This window comes from Littorina saxatilis, linkage group LG12 (genome assembly GCF_037325665.1).
Source record: "Littorina saxatilis isolate snail1 linkage group LG12, US_GU_Lsax_2.0, whole genome shotgun sequence".
Lineage (NCBI taxonomy): Eukaryota > Metazoa > Mollusca > Gastropoda > Littorinimorpha > Littorinidae > Littorina > Littorina saxatilis.
Genome location: NC_090256.1, coordinates 900,455 through 907,294, shown reverse-complemented (window position 1 = coordinate 907,294; position 6,840 = coordinate 900,455). Strand labels below are relative to the sequence as shown.

Sequence of the window (6,840 nt, the reverse complement as noted above, 5' to 3'; positions counted from 1 at the left end):
CCCAAGTTACACACGTACACACTCACTCACACGCACTCACTCACTCTCTCACACACACTTCACTGTACACACAAAACACACCCCCATACGCACATATAGACAGACGGACATACACACCTTTACAAACAAACACACATACACACACACATACACTTACGCACACGCACAAACCAACCCACCCACTCTCTCTCTCTCTCTCTCTCTCTCTCTCTCTCTTTCTCTCTCTCTTTATCTCTTATACAAACAGACACACACCCACACAAACACACACACATGTACATACGCACGCATGTACGCACGCACACACCCACAGACACACACACACACACACACACATTGACTCACACAAATCTCATACACACAATACACACACTCATACGCACATACACGGTTGGCCTAGTGGTAAGGCGTCCGCCTTGTGATCGGGAGGTCGTGGGTTAGAACCCAGGCCGGGTCATACCTAAGACTTTAAAATTGGCAATCTAGTGGGTGCTCCGCCTGGCGGCTGGCATTATGAGGTTAGTGCATGCTAGGACTGGTTGGTCCGGTGTCAGAATAATGTGACTGGGTGAGACATGAAGCCTGTGCTGCGACTTCTGCCTTTTGTGTGGCGCACGTTATATCTCAAAGCAGCACCGCCCTGATAATTATGGAAACAAACAAACAAATACGCACATAGACAGACGGACACACACACCTTTACAAACAAACACATATACACACTCATACACACACAAACATACACGCAAACTCATGCACACACACATTCACACACACACACACACTCCGGTTGGTCCGGTGTCAGAATAATGTGACTGGGTGAGACATGAAGCCTGTGCTGCGACTTCTGTCTTGTGTGTGGCGCACGTTATATGTCAAAGCAGCACCGCCCTGATATGGCCCTTCGTGGTCGGCTGGGCGTTAAGCAAACAAACAAACAAACAAACACCCACACACACACACACACACTCACACACACACACGAGTACAGACTCATGCACGCGTGCGCACACACACACACACACACTTATACACACACACACACACCACACACACACTCACACACACACGAGTACAGACTCATGCACGCGTGCGCACACACAAATACACACACACACACACTCACACACACACACACACACACACACAAATACACACACACACACACCACACACACACTCACACACACACGAGTACAGACTCATGCACGCGTGCGCACACACAAACACACACACACACACACACACCACACACACACTCACACACACACGAGTACAGACTCATGCACGCGTGCGCACACACACACAAATACACACACACACACACACACACACACACACAGTAACACCAACACATGTGCACAAACTAACACAAACACACACACCGCGCGAGAGAGAAAGACTACAGGGAGGCATGACGTCATGATGCATTAATTGACGTCAAAGACTTTCGACCGTGACGTATTCTTCTTACGCGAGCTTTATCCATAGACTTGGAAACTACGGAATTTCTACCCGTCCAAAGCGGCCTTGGGTGGCGTTTGCTCAAAAAATGGGGGCGCCAATTTTACCCACCGTATTTTTGTTAGTATGGTCCCAATTTTTGGTGAACTTCCATCTCCAACTGTGGCCCATTTTCGGGCACAAAGAATCCTTCTTTATCATGTATTATTCGGTATGCACATTTCTCAAATCGATTACAGTATAGCGTTCACGGGATACCTCCAGCTTCGCTGGGATAAAAAATTAAGTAGATGTGCAACGCCAAGGCACTGCATACCCCAGCGAAAGACAAACCTCTCTGTCTCTGTCTCTGTCTCTGTTTCTCTCTCTCTCTCTCTCTCTCTCTCTCTCTCTCTCTCTCTCTCTCTCTCTCAAACACACACGCACACACACACACTCGCACACACACACGCACACACACACACACACATACCCCAAGTTACACACGTACACACATACACACTCACTCACACGCACTCACTCACTCTCTCACACACACTGCATACACACAAAACACACACCCATACGCACATATAAACAAACACACATACACACACACATACACTTACGCACACGTACAAACACCCACCCACCCATCCACTCTCTATCTCTCTCTCTCTCTCTCTTTTTCTCTCTTATACAAACAGACACACACCCATACAAACAGACACACACACCCCCCTCCCCACACACACACACACACACACATGTACATAGGCACGCATGTACGCACGCACACACCCGCAGACACACACACACACACACACACACACACACTCACACATTGACTCACACAAATCTCATACACACAAAACACACACTCATAGGCACATACACGGTTGGGCTAGTGATAAGGCGTCCGCCCCGTGATCGGGAGGTCGTGGGTTAGAACCCAGGCCGGATCATAACTAAGACTTTAAAATTGGTAATCTAGTGGCGGCTCCGCCTGGCGTCTGGCATTATGGGGTTGTAGTGCATGCTAGGACTGGTTGGTCCGGTGTCAGAATAATGTGACTGGGTGAGACATGAAGCCTGTGCTGCGACTTCTGCCTTGTGTGTGGCGCACTTTACTAGTCTCAACTCTTTCTCCCTCTCTCTCAGTCTTTCTTACACACACACACACACACACACACACACACACACACACACACACACACACACACACACACACACACACACACACCCAAGTCACACACGCACACATACACACACTCACTCACACGCACTCACTCACTCTCTCACAAAAACTTCCCATAGACACAAAACACACACCCATACGCACATATGGCCAGACGGACATACACACCTTTACAAACAAACACATATGTACACGCACACACATACACTTATGCACACACACACACACACCACACACACACGCACACACGAGTAATGACTCATGCACGCGTGCGCGCACACACACACACAAATACACACACACACACCCCACACACACACGAGTACAGACTCATGCATACACGCGTGCGCACACACACGAGTACAGACTCACTCATGCACGCGTGCGCACAGACTCACTCATGCACGCGTGCGCACACACACACACACACACACAAATACACACACACACACACACACACACACACTCACACACACACACGAGTACAGACTCATGCACGCGTGCACACACACACACACAAATATACACACACACACACACACACACGAGTACAGACTCATGCACGCGTGGGCACACACACACACACACACACACACACACACACACACACACACACACACACACAAACAGTAACGTCACTAAATGAACACAAACACACACACCGCGCGAGAGAGAAAGACTACAGGGAGGCATGACGTCATGATGCAATAATTGACGTCAAAGACTTTTGACCGTGACGTAATCTTCTCACGCGAGCTTTATCCATAGTCTTGAACAACCACACACAAATAGACTTGGAAAGTACAGAATTTCTACCCGTCCAAAGCGGCCTTGGGTGGCGTTTGCTCAAAAAATGGGGGCGCCAATTTTACCCACCGTATTTTTGTTAGTATGGTCCCAATTTTTGGTGAACTTCCATCTCCAACTGTGGCCCATTTTCGGGCACAAAGAATCCTTCTTTATCATGTATTATTCGGTATGCACATTTCTCAAATCGATTACAGTATAGCGTTCACGGGATACCTCCAGCTTCGCTGGGATAAGAAGGGGTAGAGAGAGAGAGAGAGAGAGGGAAGGAGGGTTTGGGGGCCATTTAAGGCAGCCATAGCCTCGTTTTTGAGGGACTCTGTCCAACGAAATTTCGACGTGAAAAGTGTTCGGCATCATCATCTCAGATGTTGCCAGGCTTTTCATTGGACGAGAACATGCCTCTATCCACTTGAGAGGAATGACACATTGAAACGATATTTTTAGTTTTGACTATGAATTTACAGAAGAACAATGGGGACTGCGCGTGATAGCGATAAATAATGACACTTTGGGTATTTTTATGAATTTACATTATCGTCCGCCACTTGATTCTTGTGTCTCTAAGAGCACATTTATAGTATCGTCCGCCACTTGATTGTTGTGTCTCTAAGAGCACATTTATAGTATCGTCCGCCACTTGATTGTTGTGTCTCTAAGAGCACATTTATAGTATCGTCCGCCACTTGATTCTTGTGTCTCTAAGAGCACAGTTATAGTATCGTCCGCCACTTGATTCTAGTGTCTCTAAGAGCACAGTTATAGTATCGTCCGCCACTTTATTCTTGTGTCTTTAAGAGCACAGTTATAGTATCGTCCGCCACTTGATTCTTGTGTCTCTAAGAGCACATTTATAGTATCGTCCGCCACTTGATTGTTGTGTCTCTAAGAGCACAGTTATAGTATCGTCCGCCACTTGATTGTTGTGTCTCTAAGAGCACAGTTATAGTATCGTCCGCCACTTGATTCTAGTGTCTCTAAGAGCACAGTTATAGTATCGTCCGTCACTTGATTCTTGTGTCTCTAAGAGCACATTTATAGTATCGTCCGCCACTTGATTCTTGTGTCTCTAAGAGCACATTTATAGTATCGTCCGTCACTTGATTGTTGTGTCTCTAACAGCACATTTATAGTATCGTCCGCCACTTGATTCTTGTGTCTCTAAGAGCACAGTTATAGTATCGTCCGCCACTTGATTGTTGTGTCTCTAAGAGCACAGTTATAGTATCGTCCGCCACTTGATTGTTGTGTCTCTAAGAGCACAGTTATAGTATCGTCCGCCACTTGATTCTTGTGTCTCTAAGAGCACAGTTATAGTATCGTCCGCCACTTGATTCTTGTGTCTCTAAGAGCACAGTTATAGTATCGTCCGCCACTTGATTCTTGTGTCTCTAAGAGCACAGTTATAGTATCGTCCGCCACTTGATTCTAGTGTCTCTAAGAGCACATTTATAGTATCGTCCGTCACTTGATTGTTGTGTCTCTAAGAGCACAGTTATAGTATCGTCCGTCACTTGATTGTTGTGTCTCTAAGAGCACAGTTATAGTATCGTCCGTCACTTGATTGTTGTGTCTCTAAGAGCACAGTTATAGTATCGTCCGCCACTTGATTGTTGTGTCTCTAAGAGCACATTTATAGTATCGTCCGCCACTTGATTGTTGTGTCTCTAAGAGCACAGTTATAGTATCGTCCGTCACTTGATTGTTGTGTCTCTAAGAGCACAGTTATAGTATCGTCCGTCACTTGATTCTTGTGTCTCTAAGAGCACAGTTATAGTATCGTCCGTCACTTGATTCTTGTGTCTCTAAGAGCACAGTTATAGTATCGTCCGCCACTTGATTGTTGTGTCTCTAAGAGCACAGTTATAGTATCGTCCGTCACTTGATTCTTGTGTCTCTAAGAGCACAGTTATAGTATCGTCCGTCACTTGATTCTTGTGTCTCTAAGAGCACAGTTATAGTATCGTCCGCCACTTGATTGTTGTGTCTCTAAGAGCACAGTTATAGTATCGTCCGTCACTTGATTCTTGTGTCTCTAAGAGCACAGTTATAGTATCGTCCGCCACTTGATTGTTGTGTCTCTAAGAGCACAGTTATAGTATCGTCCGTCACTTGATTCTTGTGTCTCTAAGAGCACAGTTATAGTATCGTCCGCCACTTGATTGTTGTGTCTCTAAGAGCACAGTTATAGTATCGTCCGTCACTTGATTCTTGTGTCTCTAAGAGCACAGTTATAGTATCGTCCGCCACTTGATTGTTGTGTCTCTAAGAGCACAGTTATAGTATCGTCCGTCACTTGATTCTTGTGTCTCTAAGAGCACAGTTATAGTATCGTCCGCCACTTGATTCTTGTGTCTCTAAGAGCACAGTTATAGTATCGTCCGTCACTTGATTGTTGTGTCTCTAAGAGCACATTTATAGTATCGTCCGCCACTTGATTCTTGTGTCTCTAAGAGCACAGTTATAGTATCGTCCGTCACTTGATTGTTGTGTCTCTAAGAGCACATTTATAGTATCGTCCGTCACTTGATTGTTGTGTCTCTAAGAGCACATTTATAGTATCGTCCGTCACTTGATTGTTGTGTCTCTAAGAGCACAGTTATAGTATCGTCCGTCACTTGATTCTTGTGTCTCTAAGAGCACAGTTATAGTATCGTCCGCCACTTGATTGTTGTGTCTCTAAGAGCACAGTTATAGTATCGTCCGCCACTTGATTCCTGTGTCTCTAAGAGCACATTTATAGTATCGTCCGTCACTTGATTCTTGTGTCTCTAAGAGCACAGTTATAGTATCGTCCGTCACTTGATTCTTGTGTCTCTAAGAGCACAGTTATAGTATCGTCCGCCACTTGATTGTTGTGTCTCTAAGAGCACAGTTATAGTATCGTCCGTCACTTGATTGTTGTGTCTCTAAGAGCACAGTTATAGTATCGTCCGTCACTTGATTCTTGTGTCTCTAAGAGCACAGTTATAGTATCGTCCGCCACTTGATTCCTGTGTCTCTAAGAGCACATTTATAGTATCGTCCGTCACTTGATTCTTGTGTCTCTAAGAGCACAGTTATAGTATCGTCCGCCACTTGATTGTTGTGTCTCTAAGAGCACAGTTATAGTATCGTCCGCCACTTGATTGTTGTGTCTCTAAGAGCACATTTATAGTATCGTCCGTCACTTGATTGTTGTGTCTCTAAGAGCACAGTTATAGTATCGTCCGCCACTTGATTGTTGTGTCTCTAAGAGCACAGTTATAGTATCGTCCGTCACTTGATTCTTGTGTCTCTAAGAGCACAGTTATAGTATCGTCCGTCACTTGATTCTTGTGTCTCTAAGAGCACAGTTATAGTATCGTCCGCCACTTTATTCTTGTGTCTCTAAGAGCACAGTTATAGTATCGT

The 6,840-nt window shown here is 45.5% G+C and overlaps 1 protein-coding gene across 3 annotated transcripts in view; it reads left to right on the top strand.

Moving 5' to 3' along the window:
• LOC138981016 (integrin beta-1-like) overlaps window positions 1–6,840 on the top strand; it is a 77,237-nt gene that overhangs the window by 33,583 nt on the left and 36,814 nt on the right. The gene's annotated exons all lie outside the window — the stretch shown is intronic.